Genomic DNA, 20,527 nt, shown 5'->3' with positions numbered 1-20,527 from the left:
AAATACGCACTGGTGGAATTTTTAAGGAAAAGCAAGGAAGTTTTTGCCTGGTCGCATAAATACATGGTTGGGATAGACCCTACAGTCATCAGCCATGTCCTGAATATCGATAAAAGCTTTCCACCGGTGCAACAGAAAAGAAGGCTGCTCGATAAAGACAGATCAAAAGCCTTAAAATAAGAAGTTGAAAAACTAAAGGAGAATGGGTTCATCAGGGTGGAGTTTTATCCATCGTGGGTCTCTAATCCAGTACTGGTTCCCAATCTGAATGGAAAATGGCGAACCTGTGTGGATTTCACAGACCTTAATAAAGCATGCCCTAAAGATTGCTTCCCACTCCCAAGAATCGACCAGCTGGTCGATGCAACTACAGGACATGAGATCCTCTCTTTCATGGATGCATACTCAGGATACAATCAAATTAGTATGCATCCCCCTGACGAGGATCACACTAGCTTTCGAATCGATACAGGGCTATACTATTACAAAGTAATGCCCTTCGGATTGAAAAACGCTGGTGCGACTTACCAGCGACTAGTTAACCACATGTTTAAGGAGTTAATCGGGGTAAACATGGAGGTGTATGTTGATGACATGCTGGTAAAGTCAAAGAAGGCAGAAAGACATGTGAAGGATTTGCAAGAGTGTTTCAATGTTTTGAATAAATATCAAATGAAACTAAATCCTCTCAAGTGTTCCTTTGGGGTAGGATCAGGGAAGTTCTTGGTGTTCATCATTAATTCGAGAGGAATTGAGGCTAATCCCAAAAAAATCAAGGCCCTGATCGATATGAAATCGCCAGTAAAGATCAAAGATGTGCAAAGTTTATCTAGAAGAATTGTCGTACTCAGTAGATTTATTTCAAAGTCAACAGATAAGTGCGTCCTTTTCTTTAATCTACTTAGGGGAAACAAGAAGTTCGAGTGGACTGAAGACTATTAATAGGCTTTCCAAGCCTTAAAAGGCCACATGGCGCAACCTCCCGTCTTATCAAAACCTGTAGATGGGGAAAGTTTGTTCATATACCTGGCAATCACCGAATATGCTGCCAGTGCGGTGTTAGTAAGGGAAGAAGAAAGCATACAAAAGGCGGTGTATTATGTGAGCAAGAGGCTAATTAAGGCCAAATTGAGATATCCTCCCATTGAAATATTAGCCTATTGCCTAATTTTGGCCTCGTGAAAGTTACGTCCTTACTTCCAAGCCCATCCAATCACAGTCTTGACAGACCAACCCCTTCAGCAAGTTTTGCAAAAGTCGGAGGCTGCTGTTCATTTGTTGAAATGGGCAGTTGAACTCGGGCAGTTCGATATAGCATACTCACCGCGAGCAGCAATAAAAGGACAGGTCTTGGCTGATTTCATTGCTGAATTTGCTGAACTTCCAGACAGCGAACAGGATGAAAAACCTAGTACGCCTAAGCCTTAAGATGAAGCTCATTCGTGGAAGTTATTCACGGATGGATCATCCAATGAATCTCACGCAGGAGCAGGAGTGATATTGATAATGTCGGAAGGGCATTGGTTTCACTGCACAATTAGGTTCAATTTCACCGCTTCGAACAATGAATCTGAGTATGAAGCCCTACTCGCTGGGTTAAGGTTAGCCAAAGACATGAGCGTAAAAGTGCTGGATATTTATAGTGATTCACAGCTGGTAGTGAATTAGGTCTTAGGGGAATATCAAGCACGAGGCCTCAAAATGGTGGTCTATCTGAACAAAACAAAAGAGTTGTTGGTGCAATTTGAAAAATATACCCTCCAGCAAATACCCCAAGATCAGAATTCAAACGTAGATGCCTTAGCCAAGCTTGCTAGTGCAAAAGATGCTGACACTTTGAATAAAGTGCCAGTCGAGCGGCTACACACGCCAAGCGTATGAGCAAACGAGACCAATATGGAGATTCGGTTAGTAGATACATGGATGGCACCATACCTGGAGTATCTCACGAGTGGTACACTACCTGCAGATAGAAACAAAGCTAGGACCCTTCAGAGACGGGCTGCTAGGTATATACTGGTCAAAGGTATTCTATACCGAAGGGGATACTCAATGCCACTACTCAGGTGTGTCATGCCAGAAACGGCTAAAGAGCTGATGAAGGAGGTACATGAAGGCTTTTGTGGAGACCACGCTGGGGGGCAGATCTTATCAAAAAAGATTCTAAGGCAAGGTTATTTCTGGCCAACAATGAACGAAGACTCGATGGAGTTTGTGCGAAAATGTGATAAGTGTCAGAGATTTTCCAAGATCTCATGGGCACCTCCTAATGAGTTAAAGCAAATGCAGAGCCCATGGCCTTTCGCAGTCTGGGGTATCGATTTAATCGGGTCCTTACAAATAGGAAAAGGTGGGGTGAAATATGCAGTGGTAGCAGTCGACTACTTCACCAAATGGGCCGAAGCTGAACCACTCGCAACCATAACGACAAATAAAGTACTTGATTTTTTCATCAAGAAAATTGTTTGTCGATATGGATTGCCAAGAAAAATTGTCTCAGACAATGGCACCCAGTTTGATAGTGACCTATTCACAAACTTCTGCGAAAGGCATGGCATCATTAAGAGCTTTTCTTCAATTGTTCATCCGCAAGAAAATGGGCAAGTCGAAGTAGTAAATAAGACATTGAAGGATACTTTGAAGAAAAGGCTCGAAGAAGCTAAAGGAGCATGGCCAGAACAGCTGCCTGAAGTACTCTGGTCGTATAGAACTTCTCACCGAATAGCAATAGGTCATACCCCATTTTCCTTAGCATACGGATATGAAGCTATGTTGCCTGTCGAGTTAGATCCGTCCTCGCATCGAAGAATTACATACGACCAAGGCCAAAATAGCCAACTATTGATGGAGTCCCTAGACCTGATCGAGGAGAAACGAGAAAAGGCCCAACTCCGAGTAGCTGCGTACCAGCAAAAAGTCACTCGATATTTTAACTCTAGAGTAAAAGAAAGAAAGTTCAACGTTGGAGACTTAGTACTTCGACGAGTTTTCTTAAACACTCGCGACCTAGCTGCTGGAGTACTCGGACCAAGCTGGGAAGGACCTTACCAGATTGAAGAAGTCCTTCATCCAGGCACCTATAAACTTGCACCCTTAAATGGAAATCCCGTTCTACGTTATTGGAATGGAGAACATCTGCGCAAGTACTATCAATAAATAGTCCTTCTTAAAGGACTGGCTTGTATTAATTTTTACTTCTTACAAGTTCTGAAAAAGGGTCAGCCATGTTATATGGCTAATCGCTTATAAGTGTAAGATCTTTCAAAGATCACTCGTAAAGACATGTTTAGTCCATTTAAATATGAGAATTATAAGGGACTGTGCGTAGCCAGTCATTCTTGCCAAACTTTGTAATTTTTTACAAGTATTTGTTCATTACGTGTGTTGTTTTGCTGTATTACCAGTTCTACATTTTATACCGAGCAGTAATGTTCGTATAGGTTTTGGTCAAGGCAAGTGACCAAGGACCTAAAGCTCCTCAGTCACTTGGGGGGCATATAAGGTACATCGATAGCAAAGCATACCAAGGGGTATGTAAACACATGAACAAAATAAGTGAAAGCATACTACGATACTTAGAGTATTTTTCAAAATTTATATTTTGAAAAATCAAGCCAAAGTACTATGCTAGGTTCATTCATGCGAACAAGATATTATAATAAAGCAAAAATATTATGATATCCAAGGAATTCTTTTACACCGCAAGCAATACTGCTCGGATGTAACTATTCAAATAAAACTAAGATTGCTGCCCTTGCAGTAATAAAAGATAAATTGTCTTTACAACACGACCTGTGGGTCGTGTAGTTGAGATAAAAGAAAAAAAAAAGGAATTAAGGAGTTGGAGGGTCTTGAGGAGCACCTTGGTTGATGGTTGGGCCAGCTTCAGCCTCTGCACCATCTATCCCCGCTGCCAGGGAGATCTCTGGGGAAGCAGGCACTTCAGCCTTCCCTTCTTCTTCCAGGTAAATGGCACACTGCGCCATTAAAGTCATCCTCAAGCGTTTGGATAGATAGGTGACAGTAGCCTCCCGGTTGTGCTTCCAGAACTCGTAGAAGCAAAGGTGAGTGGCTTACTTGTACCTCTCCAAGTTCTTGGCACCAGCCTTCTTAAGCTACTGCACTCGTTTGCCGAGTTCCTCCGCCTCCTGCTTGCTAGCGCTCAGATCAAGCTCGAGCTGTACAGCTTGTTGATAGTTAAGCTTGGCGCTTTCTCTGAACTTTTCCCTGGATTCATTGGATTTCTTCAGGGCGTCCTTGGTTTCCAGCAGCTCCTTGGTCAGAGTAGCCTTGTCCTCGAGCAGCTCATCACTCTGCTTGGACAGCACCGTCTTCTCACCGAGAAGATCACCATTATGTTTAGCAAGCTCGTTGTTTAAATCTTTGAATGCTTGCTTAGCTTCGGCGAGCCTAGTATCGAAGTTCCTACCCCAAGACACCAACGCCCCAGCACGGCGCCAGCCAGCAGTTATGGTCAGCAGTCCCTGAAATCAGATAGAAAAAGATAAAGTAAAGGCAAGGAATCAAAAATAAATTTTACATCAGCAGGAGTTGACTTACGCTAAATATCTCGTTCAGCCCTCTATTGAGAACTTGATCAGCCTCCATAGAGGCAGTTTCAGTGATAGCTGCCTGGCTGCGTTTGTGCTTGGAGAGCTTGTAGATCCTTTACCTGAAAGAACTGACCACGAGGCTGGGCAGGGAGCCTTCGGGCTGAGTGTGCAATGTGTAGTTGCTATGAGCCTTAGGAGAAGGCTGCTGGTCGGCGAGAGTTGAGGCCGGCTGCTCGGGGGGTGTTGGAGGTGGTGAGTTCTCCTTCGAATGGGCGGTGGCTGGAGGATCATCAGTTCGGGCCTTCTTCGAGGCAGTCTTACTGCTCTCCCCTTGAGCCCATTTGCTGTCCTTCTTATGGCCAGAAGAGGCGGCAGCAGGCTAGTAATGCTCGAAGACATCCTCAGAGTCCATATCTGCATAAAAGGAAACAACACGGGCATTGAGACAGGATGGTCACACAGGGCTAAAAAATGAAAGTGAAAAGATTACAAGTAAAGTACCCGCGCTACAACTATTGGTCGCTACATTATTTACTGAACTACCTACTGCCTGGAAGAAATCTGAATTTAAGGTGGGAGCATTCTTAAAGTTGCCATCCCTGTCGAATAGATGACAGGGAATTGGAAAATGGTTTAAAAGTGAAATTACTATACCGTTATCATCCGACGAGTCGTCAAATAGTTCGGTAGGCTTGGTGGCCTTTTGCTTTCCTTTTCCCTTGGGAGCCAAGGGCCTTTCCACTCGATGAGTGTCGGTTGGTTCCCTGATCGTAACCCTAGTTGGTCTCCTTCGTGGAGGAGACGCTTGGGGTTGCTACTTGGGTTCCGCTTCGGCGCGAGCATTCCCCGCCGAAGGCCCACTCGTAGCTGATTGAGGGTCCCAGAGACCAGCCAGCCTAAGGTTAGCCTCTGTAACTAAATTTTTGACACTCTTCTCAACATCTAGCATGCTGGCTAAGAGTGCCGCCCTTGACTCCATTCCTAGAGTTGGGTTCGGTTGCAGCCATGGGCCTGAAACACATTGAAATTTCAAGACATTGTGGTGGAAAAACACTAAGTGAAGAAGCCAGCGATGTGAAAGTTTTACCTCCTCCTGTGAAAGCCAAGTTGTCTGTGACCAGGTCAGGCGTAAGGAAGTACTCCTGGTAGTACCTCCCCACGTTGGAGATATGGGTGGTGTCAGTCAGGAAATTACGCCCGGTTTCCTGATGACAAAGATGGAAGAACCCCGTGCCTTCTTGGTTGGGGTTAGACTTGAGGTCGAACAGGTAGTTGACCTCGTGTGGCAACGACGCAAGCCATTTTTTCTGGCTATACAGGATATAGAGTGTAGCCAACATTCTATATCCGTTTGGGGTAATTTGGAAGGGGGCAACTCTGAAGTAGTTGGCTACCCCTTGAGAGAATGCATGAAGAGGCAAAGTGGCTCATGCCTCAACATGAAACCACGACCAGGTGCTGTAAGCACCTCCAGGCAGGTTGGCCCTTTGGTCGGGGTCAAGTTTGACTAGGATCACCCCTGTCAGATTATATTTTTTCAAGTAGTTGGTGATCATTCTGACCATCACCCTACTTGCGGAGACAACATGTCACTCAACGTCCGGCTGAATAGCCTGTCGAGGGCGAGCATCACCTTGAACGTTTGGGTCAGGAATATTTTCGTCTCAACCACTGGTCGAGGGAGCATCAACAGTAGGCTGATGAGAAGTGGTAGAATTTTTTCTTTTCTTGGCTTTGGTTTTTGTGCGAGCCATATTTTGGGACGGACTGAGGAGGTGTTTAGGTTAATTCAAAAGAAAGGAATATCTGGTATCAAGGTAGAAGGATGTTCTTCGTCTTAAAGCAGCTGAGCTAGGAGGTCGTCGTCAATGGGTCTTTCTCCTCCCCACAGGTCTTGCATATGAACAACACAGACAAAGGAGGAGATAAGACGCATAGCCTAGGAACTTATGTGGAAAGTTGGAATAACGTTGCTCGCTTCTATCGACCAGCATCATTCTAACTGAACACTAAGTTTTATGCCTAACAGTTTGAAAAACAGATCAAAAAGGAAAGTAAAAAGTTTTTTGAAAAGAAGCTTTCAACTCCTAAAGGGCAGGAAAAACCCAGTTTTTCAACTAGCCTAAAAATCAAATTTTTACGTCGATTTTACGCCCTAAACCTATGATCCTGACTTCCGAACTGATTCCTAACTTATGAAGAGCAAAAATACACTACCCTATCAAGCATCAATGGTTTATACAAAATCCTCACAAATTTCTACTCAAGAACACAAAAAATTTCAGAGCACAGTAGTAGTATGCATGGCATCTCGAAGAGTTTAAAAGACAAAGAAATTACCTGGATGAAGGTTGGAGATTCAGAAAAATGGAAGCTTTGAGCTTGAAAGATCCTTGGCAGGGCGTCTGAAAATTTCGAAGTTCTGGGCTCTGGAGTATGGCTCTTGAAAGTTCTTGGCAGAAAATGGTGAATAAAAGGTTAAAAGGTGAATGAGAGGGTTACTTATAGAAGCTGAGGTGTGACAAAAAGTAGTAATCATGAATTCCCTTTTTCGAAGAATGGGGGAGTGTAACAGCCGTCAGAGTGGTTTCTTGAAAACTGAAAAGGCTTGATTAGACATGATTAGGTCACGATTTTCGAAAACGGACGAGGGCTCTGACAGATTTCGTGGGGCACATGAAAGGTTTTTTTCCTAAGTTTACTTATTGCTGGTCGCAATAAATGAACTTGGGGGGGCAAATGTTATCCAAAGAGCAGGCGTGGATGACGTGGCAGACATTTTTAACACGTGGCTGACACCTGGTAGAGGTTCTATTCGACCATCGACCAGGGAGATTCCCATGGCGTAACATTTGGACTTTATATACGACTAGCTTGGTCGTATACTCCGTATATTTTGAAAGGATCTTGTGCAATTATGATCATATCCGAGATTATCTCCCATGATTCCTGAGTATCCAATTAATTAGGAAAGAATATCTATAACAAATTTATGTAATCTTCCTTGAGCCCATAAATAAAGAGAAATAGCTCAAGAAAGAGGACCCTTCTTCTTTTTTTTTTTTTGGCTAATTTGAGTTTATGCTCTACAAGAGAATTAGAGCTATTACTTTCTGGTTGTATTATTCATCCCTCTAAGGCTAGTGAAACTCAAAGAACCCTAGTTCTTTGATCACTCCTTTGAGATTCAATATCAATAATAACTTAAGTGGACGTAGGTCATTACCAATTCTTGGGGCCGAACCACTATAACATCTTTGTGTCATTTACTGTTCTTTACATTGGATATGTTTCAATACCACCTGTCACATCAAGCATTTGACTCCGTGTCAGTTGACCATTATGAGGGTCAACAGTTCTGTTCTGCTAGGAGAATGTCAGTTTTAAGGTAATCAACTATTGGGGTCATCCAGGTTGGTTCGGAGTTAATCATGTAGACATCTTCCTGTTCAAGCTCGCTAATACTGGGTATTGACAGGTGTTCAATTGGCACAACATTCAGCGCATCGACCTCGTTGGATGTGGCGAGTTGAGCCAGAACGTCGGCATTTGAGTTCTTTTCTCGGGTAACCTGCTCTATCGCATAAAACTCGAAATGTTCGAGTGTTGCTTTCGCTTTTTCTAAATATGTGACCATCTTTGTTCCGCGAGCCTGGTATTCTCCTAAGATTTGGTTGACCACCAACTGCGAGTCACTATAGCAATGTATCGCTTTAGCCTTGAGTTCCTTGGCTATTCGAAGTCCTGCCAATAGAGCTTCATATTCAGCCTCGTTGTTAGATGCTTCGAAGCCAAACCTTAAGGCGGAGTGAAATCAACTTCCAGTTGGAGTGATCAATATGATTCCCGCCCCTGATCCATTTTCATTAGAAGATCCATCGACATAAAGTTTCCACAGCTCGCCGGCTGGGGTTATAACTTCGTCGTCAGATACTCCCGTACATTCCACAATGAAGTATGCCAGGGCCTGCCCTTTTATGGTCGTTCTGGGATGATAAGTGATCTCGAATTGTACGAGCTCAACAACCCATTTTAATAATTGTCTCGAGGCTTCTGGCTTTGACAAGACTTTCCGTAGTGGTTGGTCAGTTAGCACATGGATGGGGTGTGCTTGGAAGTAAGGTCGGAGCATTCAAGATGAGTGGATTAGACTTAAAGCAAACTTCTCCATTAACGGGTATCTCGATTCTGCCTTGAGTAACCTTTTGCTGACATAGTATACTGGTTTTTGTACCTTCTGATCTTCTCGGAGGAGCACGGCGTTGATGGCGTGATCGGTTGTAGCGAGATATAGGTACAAGATTTCTCCTGTGATATGTTTCGACAAGATGGGAGGTTTTGCGAGGTGTTTCTTAAGCTCCTAAAATGGTCATCCACATGGTTATTGTTATGTTTATATTTGACCAACATATCATCAACATACACTTCCATGTTGTTGCCTATTGTAGAGTCCAAGAACTTTACTTAGCTAGTTAGATAGTAGTATTATAGTAATAGTAGTATTATCTTTATAACTGTGGATTTTTGGTTCAGACCGGGATTTATTTGGACACTCATAGTAGTACTTGTAGATTTTCTATGTTTAACCTATAGTTTAAGAATATTAATTTTAACCTAAGGTTTGATTAATATGACTGATATTGAGGATAATATTTATTATACTATAAGGTTTAGATAAGAACCAATAGGATATTAAGCACATGTTATGTATGGGTGATTAAGGATTAAGTATTTAGAGGATTAAATTTAATAAGGGTAAAATTTGAATGCTCTAAGGTCAGTCAGCAGCTTTGAATACGTTTGAGGGCTTAGTCAAGGCTGTTTACTCAATTTGAATTAAGCTAAAAATGTGTAATTTAGTGTTTAAATAATCAGCGTATGCCGATATATCGCAGCTATAGGGGGCGATATATCGCAGCACGTAGATACGGAAAACACGAAATGATGCACGTTTTCCTCGGGCATAATGGTCCAGGCGATATATCGCCTATAGGGGGCGATATATCGCCTCCTTCAACATATTTTGAATGTTTTTTAAATCATTTTCCATTCAACCCTTCAACCTATTGATAAGTCCAGCATCTTTTTGAACAAGTCTTCAGCCTCTGTTGAACGACAATTCAAATTATTTTCACTTAAAAAGCCATTATTTTTATTCAAGTTAAATTAAGATCCTTTCATTCCTAAACTCTATAAATAGGACCTAGTACCCAGCCATTATTCATCTTTTGCTCTAAGTTCAGAGGCTGCAAGTTGCTAGGTGAGTGTGAGAGTGTAAACACTTGGGTTGGGAATCATAAGCTTGATCATCATAAGCTTATCAAACACTTGGGGAAGTAAGGTTTTATAGTATTTCGGTTCAAGGTTTAAATTGGTCTTATAAGTCTTCAAGGTAACCCAAACTCTAGCTCGTTTCTGTACTTTTTCTTTAAAAGTTCTCATAGTCTTCTACTCAGCCTTCTAACCTTAATCTTTATTTTCGTTAGGAAATCTAAGAACTTGCACATAAGTTTTTGGTAAGTATTTTCTCAATGGTTTAGTCCTTCCATTCCTTTCATTTCTCTTCTTCACTATACTCACTCTTTTTCAAATGGTTCTTAGGAGTGTTCCAAAGTCCCAACTCTGTCCTCTTATCCCGGTAATTTTGGTAAGGAAAATAGGATAGAATTCATATGTTATATGTTATATGTTTTATATGTTCTCTTATGTTTTTTTTTTATGTTATGCAATATGTTATGATATGTATGTATGTAGGCTTGGGCATATGACCCATATGACTAACAAGCCCCAAATAGATTATGGGCATATGACCTGCTTAGCTAGTAGGACCCCACTAATCTAATGGGCATATGACTTGTTTAGTCTATGGGACCCCAAGTAATAATGGCCATTATAGTATGTGTATGATATAAGTGTTATGTTATGTTTTTATGTTTCTTATGAAATTTATGTATATGAACTATGTGTTAGATTTTCCTTGCTGGGCATTAGGCTCATTCCTTTTTGTTTATATGTGCAGGAAAATAGGTCTTAGTGGCGGGAAAGGTTCTTGGAAGCTTGGAGAATGTGTATTGAGGTCGAATGGATTCAAGAGCCGAGCGTTACGATTCGAGGATGTAGTCTTGTTTTTATGGTTTTACATGTATTTTTCGCACTTGTTATGTAATCCCTTTTCATTTCAATTAAGATATGCTTTCATTTTAAAACAATGGGATCCCATATCCTAACCTAAATTTTATGGAAGTTTAACTCTTATTTTTACAAGTTTCTTAATAAAGTTATGGTCTTTTCACTTGTAAAGTTTTATTAAGGATTAGTGTTTATGTATAGTTTTCATTAATGGTCCAAAAGTCTAGAGTAGTTGGGTCATTACACCTATCTGCTTGAAGAACATCCAGCTTACAAGCCTTTGGTACGTGGCTCCAGCATTTTTAAGCCCAAAAGGCATGACATTGTAACTGTACAACCCTTTATCTGTCACAAAACTCGTATACTCTTGGCCCGAGGCATGCATGACAATCTGGTTATATCCAGAATATGCATCCATGAATGACATAAGTCAGTGCCCAGCTGTGGCATCTACGAGCTGATTGAATTGAGGTAGGGGAAAGCAATCCTTAGGGCATGCCTTGTTGAGATCAGAATAGTCGATGCAAGTCCGCCATGTTCTGTTACGTTTCAGAACCAAGACCGGGTTTGCGACCCAATTACGGTAGAAGGCGTCTCGTATATATCGGTTCGCCTTAATCTGTCGACTTCTTCCTTCAAGGCTTTCTTCCTATCATCGTCCAGGAGTCTTTGTTTTTGTTGCTTCGGGGGGAAGCTTTTGTCAATGTTAAGTTCATGGCTTATCACATTCGGACTTATCCCTACCATGTCTGAATGCGACCATGCGAAAAAATCCTGGTTCTTCTTTAAGAAGCCAATTAATTGCTATTTTTTTTTCTCCTGAAAGGTTTTTCCCCACCTTCACAGTTTTTGGGGGATCAGCTTCTTCGAGCTCCTCTAGAGGCTTAAGATCGGCCATTTCTTCTATTCTTAGATCGATCTCTTCGTCCATTTTGAAGACTGTCCCATCCTTATTCTGCATTACAACAAGTGTTTGTGCACTTGTCTACTTCTTCCCTCTAACGGAAATGATGTAGCATTCCCTTCCTGCGAGTTGGTCCCCTTTCAGAGTCCCGATGCCACTAGAATTCGGGAACTTGATGGCCAGATGCCTAATAGACGAAATTTCCCCCAGCCCTACTAGGGCGGGTCTCCCGAGCAGTACCTTATAGGATGATGGGAGATCTACCACTACGAACTCCATCATCTTGGTTACCGAGACTGGGTAGTCTCCTAAGGTTACAGGGAGTTCGATAGATCCCATGAAGGCAATCCATTCTCCTGAAAAGCCGTACAATGTAGTTGCACAGGCCTTTAGGTCGCGAAGCGCGAGTCCCATCTTTTCTAAAGTGGCTTTGTAAAGAATATTTATCGAGTTCCCGTTATCAATCAGGACTCGGTGCACCCTCTTGTTCGCGAGTTGAAGGGTGATGACCAGCGGGTCATTATGAGGGAATTGTACATGGGACGCGTCATCTTCGGTAAAAGTTATGGGTTGAGATTCAACCTTTTGTTGTTTTGTAACTCTGGGTTCGGGTTCGTAGGGAGACCCATCACCAGTTTTCAGCTCATTCATGTATCTTTTCTCGGCATTCCTGCCCGATCCTGCAATATGGGGTCCCCCTGAGATGGTTATGACATCTTCTCCATCAATCGGAAGGGGTCGTTCATCTTCTCGTGCTCGAGAGTTGCTGTTCTGGGCAAGTGGTGCAGCTGCTACCCTCTGGCTGGTGGAGGCCTGATTGGGGTTCTAATTTCTTACGTACTGCTTGAAATATCCTCTCAAGATCAAGCCTTTGATCTCATCTTTTAATTTCCTGCATTCATCGGTTGTATGCCTGATATCTCTGTGGAATCTGCAGTACTTATTGGAGTCTTTTTTCACCTTTTTGTTTCTCATGGGGTCAAGTCGTCTGAAAGGGACCTGGTTTTCATTAGCCAGGTTGATATTCTCTCGAGACTCATTGAGCTCGGTATGCACCTTGTATACGGAGAAGTATCTTTCCCCCATCAGCCTCGTGATTATTCCCTTCATTTTTCTTTCTCTTAGAAAGGTTGTCCCCTGGGGGTTTTGATGTCGCAAGATCCGCCGAGGTCGAGGCAGAGTTTTTGTTTGTTGTTGTAGTTATGGGCTGAGAGGTCATATTCAATGCTGACCTCGCCTTTTCTACATTAACAAACCTCTAAGCTCGTCGATTGAACTCGGTTAAGGACCTTACAGGCCTCCTTTGCATATCTTCCCAGAGAGGACTTCCAGGCATTACTCCAGCTCTGACAGCCATTAAATGGCCACTATCATCGACGTCATGAGCTCGAGTGATTTCCAATTTAAACCTTGTGAGATAACTTGTAATGCCCCAAATTTCCTAATAAGGGTTAAGACCTTGATTAGGAGGCCGGGAGGGCCATAATTGATTTATTGTGTTATTAAATGATAATATGCATGTTTAGGTGTATTAAATATGCATGTGAACTCATTTCTAAGTAATTGGGTGATTTTCATATTTTTGTCATTTCGGGCATATTTGGCATATATGTGATATGTGTATGGTGCTATATTATTATTTGGTTATGCCAGGGTTACTCAGCACAAGACGATCCTAGGAGGTAAGCTAGTGGGAAAGTTACAACGGGATTTATGCTTGACTTGGAGTAAGGGGTATTTAGAGCATTACTGGGTTATTGGGTAATGGGAATGAATATTTGGTGATAAATTGGGAATTAGTAAGATCAGGGGGGGTTTCTGGAGGTTTTGACTATTTTGTCCCCGGGAGTGTTTTCGGAACCCCGAGTTTGCGTCAATGCCCCACTGGCACAAACGCCCATTACCGTCAGTGGGCCACTGACGCAATTGGGCCACCTTTTCAATAAACTCTCATTGTCCCAGCCGAGACCCCATTTCACTCAAAAACTTTCAGACCCGATTCCTTCACAAACTAGCGGCGCCCCAACGAACTTTTACTTATTTAGGTACGTTTTTATCCTTTTTTTTTCAATTTTAATGTCAAAATAATTATTTATATATGTTTATGAAACTTATATATAGTTTTTTTTTTTTTGTATAGATTTTGTTTTTTTTTAAGATTATAGTTTGAAAACCCATAATCTTTATTGGTTTTTGGAGTTTTCTACTTCAAGAATCCACATTGCTCAATTACCACAAGTAAGTGTAATTTTATTAATTTTTATGATTTAAATTTAATTTTTCAAATTTTTTATTTTATAAATTGACTATATTTTGATTTTTAATTTTTAGATAGTTTTATATTAATAATTATGAAATTGTTTTAGGTTTAAACTTTGCATTTTAATATTTTATTTTTTTAGAATTTTTTTATTATAATTTTTTTATTTTTTATTAACTTTTTTAAAAAATTTAATTTAATTTCGAATTTACTTATGTAGATGAGTATATATATATTAATGTATATATTTTGTATAAGTTTCTTTTTATTAATTGTTTAGTTTGATTATTATTATTAGTAAATTTTTGTTTATATTTTGTTAACTTTTTAAATTTTGGGTTTAATTGGTTAAATAGGTATATATTAAAATTGTTTATTTTTTTAACTTATATTTTATTATTGATTTAGTTAGGATATTTATAGTTGATTTTTATTTATGTGATTTGTTAACTTTTTTTTAAAAAAAATATTTCGGGTTTAAGTAAATAAATGAGTACATATAACAAATTATTTGTTTTCTTTAAGCACTTTATTGTTTATTTAGTTACAATAGAGCTTTAATATATTTTTCTTTATATTTTGTTAACTTTTTTATAATTTTTTTGTTTATTGTTATATTTGAGTAGGTATTTTGTTGACAACTTTGTTGGTGAGATCAAGCTTTGGAGGATTTTATATTAGAGGTAATATTTTAAACCTTTATGTATAATTAATATATTGAACTTAATAGCATGTACGGATTATAAAATAGTGGAGATATGATCTGGGACTGTGCATTGCGGTGATATAAGGCTGTAATTATGCATGTTTGATTGATTACTTGATTTGTTGTATTTATGTGATGAATATAAGTTTATTTAAATTTTGGGAAATATGATAGAAATAGGGGAAATGCTGCCCAATTTTTTGGAAGATTTAGTAATTTGAGAATTATGCATGTTTGATTGATTGATTGGTTTGTTGTATTTATGTGATGAATATATGTTTATTTAAATTTTGGGAAATATGATAAAAATATGGGAAATACTGTCCAATTTTGTTTAAGATTTAGTAATTTGGGAATTATGCATGTTTGATTGATTAATTGGTTTGTTGTGTTTATGTGATGAATATATATTTATTTAAATTTTGGGAAATATGATAGAAATAGGGAAAATGCTGACCAATTTTTTTGAGGATTTAGTAATTTGAGAATTATGCATGTTTGATTGATTAGTTGGATATTTTTGTGTATACCATGTGAGTATAAATGCACATTTTAAATTTGGGAAATGTGTTAGAAATAGGGGAAATGCTGCCCAATTTTTTTTGGACATATTGTTTCATTTATTTACTTGTCAATTAAGTAGTCCACGAACTTAATTGTTAATGTTTGTTGCTTTGTTTGTTTGTTTGTTGTTTTTTTTTTTTTTTTGTGAAGTTTGACAATGGATAGAGATTGGATGTCAGCAGATAGGCTATCCATGAAATATAGGAATGAAGTTGAGTTTTTCTTGGAATTTTGTGCAAGAAATACTCAATCTCCTAATAGTATTCCTTGTCCATGTGTTAAGTGTGGTAACGTTGTGAGGATGCCAATTTTTAAAATAAAATACCACTTATTTAGGAATGGAATAGACAAAAGTTATAAGGTATGGTTTTTGCACAATGAAAGAATGAAAGTCACTGATGAGGGACCATCTAAGAATAATAAGTATTTTGATATTGATTACGAAGTTGATGATATTGCAGAGATGATTGATGATGCACAATATGAATCACATGTGGATTCAATTAAATTTCAGTCAATCTTAGAAGATGCTGAGAAACCTATTTTCCCTAATTGTACAAGGTTCACTAAATTATCACCACTGCTTAGGTTGTCTAACTTAAAAGCCAAACATGGGTGGAGTGATAAGGGAATGACATAGTTGTTAACATTTTTAGGAGAATTATTATCCGAAGGTAATGAAATGTCGTCTTCATTTTATGAAGCGAAGAAGACATTGCGTTCGTTAGGCATACAATATAAAAAAATACATGCTTATCCTAACGATTGCATCTTATATTGAAAGAGATTTGTTGATGCAATTGCATGTTCGACATGTGGCGAGTTTAGATGGCAAAAGAAAAAAAATTCAGATGTTACACAAGTTTTTTTATTGTAGCTTTCATTGGATGTTAGTATTAATTCAACCACACAGTCATTCGGTAGCTTTTTTGGATCCTGTAAACTCACATTTCCATCCGGAAATCAATGAGATAATTATCATGTAAGTTTTTCTTTTTACTTAATTAATTTATGATTTTATTTCAAACTCATATATGGGTAAATATTAATATTGTGTTCAGGGCGTTGGATCAATATGATACACACCGAAGACTAAAAGAGTCAACCAATCTAAAAGTTTGTGTTCCTAAGGTAAGTAAATTATATTACTTATCGTCTTCAACTTTTTGACATATTTCTATTATAATAACTTACTAAATATAATACTTAACTTTGGATAATTATGTTGTAATAGTGTCGAAACCAGACTGGGCCAACCGAGTGTGGCTTTTACATTATGAAATATGCTAGAGACTTGATTTCATAGCCTAGACCGAAGGCCTACTTGAAAAATGAGGTATTGTTTTACTTTTTGTTATCCAAAAAGTAGGCGTGGATGACATGGCAGACATTTTTAACACGTGGCTGACATCTGGCAGAGGTTTTGTTCGACCATCAACCAGTGCGATGCCCCTGGCGTAACATTTGGGTTTTACATACGACCAGCTTGGTCGTATACTCCATGTATTTCGAGATGATCTTGTGCAATTGTAATCATATCCGAGATTATCTCCCATGATCCGATTATTTAGGAAAGAATATCTGTAATCATGTAATCCTCCTTGAGCCTATAAATATAGAGAAATAGCTCAAGGAAGGGACTTTGGGGGGCTGATTTGTGTTTTTGCTTTACAAGAGGATCTTTCAAGTGTATCGTTCATCCCTCTAAGGCTTGTGAAACTCGGAGAACCCTAGTTATTTGATCACTCCTTTGAGAATTAATATCAATAATAGCTTAAGTGAACGTAGGTCATTACCATTTCGTGGGGCCGAACCACTATAATTTGCTGTGTCGGTTACTGTTCTTTCCATTAGATCTATTTCATCACTTCCCATCAAATCAAGCATTTGACTCCGTGTCAGTTGACCAAAACGAGGGTCAACATTCTGGTGCTTTCATTGAGAGTTGAACTCAAGATTTTTGAAACACAAATGGCAAAGACAACTAGGAAGACTGGACAGGCTGCTGACGCTGCACCATCTCAACCTCCTCCTCCGAACATGGCTGAGAATGAGCCACACTTGGAGTTTGATGAGGAGGAGCTGGACTTCAAAAAGCTGAGAAATACTCTAGGAGTATTACAAGATGAATTGGCCAATTTGAGGGCCAGTCAAGAAAGTGCCGCTGAGACCATGGCGCGGTAGTAGCAAGAAATAGAGCGTCAGCGCCAAGAGCTGAGTGAAAGACAGGCAGAGATGGACCATCGTCAGAGGGAGGCCATGGAAGCCTTCGAAGCTACCCTCCAATTGGCTAGGAGTCAGGCTGCACCTACCTCGTAGCCTGACCAACCCCCGAGGGGGCCACCTCAAAGAGGTCCCAATCCTAGCCCTCCAATCCAGCCAACGAGCCCTCAAAGGCCGGAGTACCCACCAATGCCTCAGGATGATATCCCACCTAGGGACCCTGAGATTCAGCCTCCATCCCAGGCTGGTCGAGGCGATCCCCCACTGCCAAGGCAGAATAGGGCTGGGCAGCAGCCCCACAGCCCTAGACGCCAGGGGGGTGAAGAGCCGCACCCACCGAGCAGGGGACATCGTCCTTCTAGCAACATAAGGGTCTCAGAGACAGGCTCTACGGTCAGGGGCCCCCCACGGCATGATAATGCATGGGGACCTACCGACCAGTGCAGGCCACCCCCTAACGCTCGGGAAGTTCCAGCCCGAGGAGGCAACCGAGGAGACAGTTGGTCTCACCATAGCCAATCGAGGTTCAGAGATGGCCATGGCTACAATGAGGCTGACTCAGGCAGAGGGAATGCCGGTCAGAGGAATGAGGAGAGAGGTGGAGGCAAAAGCCCACCACCTAGAGAAGACCAACAAGCAAGACGTAATTCTAGGGGGCAGCCCAGGCAAAACAATGTCTTTAGCCGGCTCGGAGCCAGCGAGCAACGGCTTAGAGATGACGACTTAAGGGATGTAATCAACGACCGCAGAGAACGTCACGACGAGTGCATTCCCCCGGCGCTTGAGGCCCCGGCAATTCCTGAAGCCGTTCAGGCCCAGATTGATGCCCTAAACCAGGCAGTGCAACAACTGGTCGGGGGAAGAATGTCGCACATAGAGTACGACAGGAGAAGGGGCACTCCTTTCGTTCAGAGGATTGCTCTGGCATAGACTCCCAGTAGGTTTAAAATGCCCACTCTGCCAAACTTTGATGGGTATGGTGACCCGGTATCTCATGTCAACAAATTTGAGATACAAATGGACATTCAGAAGGTGTCTGAAGACGCTCGGTGCAGGATCTTTCTTGCAACACTTTCTGATGCTGCACAGGAGTGGTTCTTTAAGTTCCCTCCTGCAAGTATTGTATCTTGGGAGATGTTCGTAAAGGAATTTTACGGACAATTCTATGCGGATCGCGTGCACCCAATTGAGGCAAACCAACTGGTCGAGATACGCCAGAAAGAGGGGGAGCCTTTAAAGGAGCATGTTAATCGCTTCATGCGTGCCACAACAGGAGCCAAGACTGTGGGTGATGAAGGCAAAATGATGGCCCTAACTGCAGGAGTTAGGCGCCATACGCCTTTATGGAATAGCCTCAGGAAGCATGGGGTTAAAACTACCCAAGAATTTTTGGATCGAGCTGATCATTACATCAAGCTCAAAGATGCGATTACCAGCGAGGGAAAGTCCCCCAATAAAGACAAAGGGACTGAAAAACCCGCCAAGGCTGCCGATGGGTCAAAACCCAACGGCAACGGCAAGGGCAACGGGAACGAAAATGGCAAGAATGGGGGAAAGAGGCCCCATAACGAACCCTCTACCTCCGAGAGTAAGCGCGCTAAGGGAAATCGTTATGAACCAAGGTTCACCAACTACACTGCCCTCGTCGAGTCTCGAGCAGAGGTGTATCATGCCACCAGTTCTAGTGTGCCTTACAAAAGACTCGCTGCCATTCGAAAGGATATCTCTAAAAGGGATACCACCAAGTTCTGTCGTTTTCACAACGACTATGGACACGATACGAATGAGTGTAACCAGTTGAAGGATGAAATCGAGTTCCTTATTAGACATGGACACTTGAGAAGATACGTGCGGGCCGCGGGGGCTTCCCAATGAGAGGCTCCAGGTGGCAACGAGCAGGCGCTTGCATGCCAACGCTCACCACCTTTACAGCCTGACCCCGTGGTCGGCACTTTACTCACCATCTGCGAAGGCCCGCACCTTGCGGGAAACACTGGAAAGGCAAGGGAACAATATGCTCGGACCCTACGCCACGACCAGGACATTAAGATGATGACTGTGGAGGATCGATCATCAAAGAAGGCTCGGACAGAGGAAGGTGCAATAACCTTCTCTGATTACGACGCCCAGCATGTCCGGTTCCCACATTCTGATCCGCTGGTCGCGGATGTTCAAATTGCCAACATGATGGTGAAGAGAGTGCTGGTCGATACAGGAAGTTCATTTAACATCCTGTATAAATCTTTGCTGGAATGAATGAAGTTGTGTGTCAAGGACTTAGAGCCCTGCAACCAAACAATTTATGGTTTCTCTGGTGAGGGACTCGCTCCAACAAGGTCAATCAGGCTTCCAGTAACAGCAGGTACATCACCTTCTACCAGGACATTACTCACTACTTTCATAGTAGTCGATTGTCCTTCGGCCTAAAATGTTGTAATTGGAAGGCCCATACTGGTTGACATTCGGGCCGTCACCTCTATATGGCACTTGGCCATGAAATTCCCAAAAGACGCAGGGGTAGGACGCGTATTAGGAAACTAGAGGGAAGCCAGGGAGTGCTACAATGCCTCAATCACCAAGGCCAAGAAAGGTCTGTTGAGGAGCACTCCCCCAGAAAAAGTTGTAGATGACCATTGATGTACAAGCCCAATCAGGTGATGAAGTCACCAAATAAGGTGTTGCCCAAAGTGAGGATAGAGACTTAGTGTAACAACCCAAATTCACTAATAAGGCTTAAGGGCCTTGATTAGTGTGCCTGGAGGGCGTAATGGAGATTATGTGTGATTTTAATGATTTAGATGCATGGTTATGATTTAAAGCATGTTATATGACTATGTGTATTATGTTACGTGATAATTGTGCTATGTGATTTGTACCGCGTGGGTGTGGTGGTATCAATGTGATGCACGTGCCGAGACGGTCCTAGAAAGCTAGATAATGGTAACTGGTGATTTGGTAACTTGTGTAACTGTTGGTAACCATAGAGAGCAACAGGTTTTGCTGGAAAGTGGTAGAATTGTAAGGTTAGAAAAAGGACAAGTGTGCCCTTGAGGTTTAGTTAGAGAGGGATATTTATGGAGGGATAAAGAGGTCTTTTGGCAGTGGTTTAGTTAAGTTTCAGCTGAAGGAAAATGCAATCACGTATAAACACTTTGGAAATGGATTTATGCTGAATTTTGGGAGACCTA

Source organism: Humulus lupulus, chromosome 7, assembly GCF_963169125.1.
Source record: "Humulus lupulus chromosome 7, drHumLupu1.1, whole genome shotgun sequence".
NCBI lineage: Eukaryota > Viridiplantae > Streptophyta > Magnoliopsida > Rosales > Cannabaceae > Humulus > Humulus lupulus.
This window is presented reverse-complemented; position numbering follows the sequence as displayed.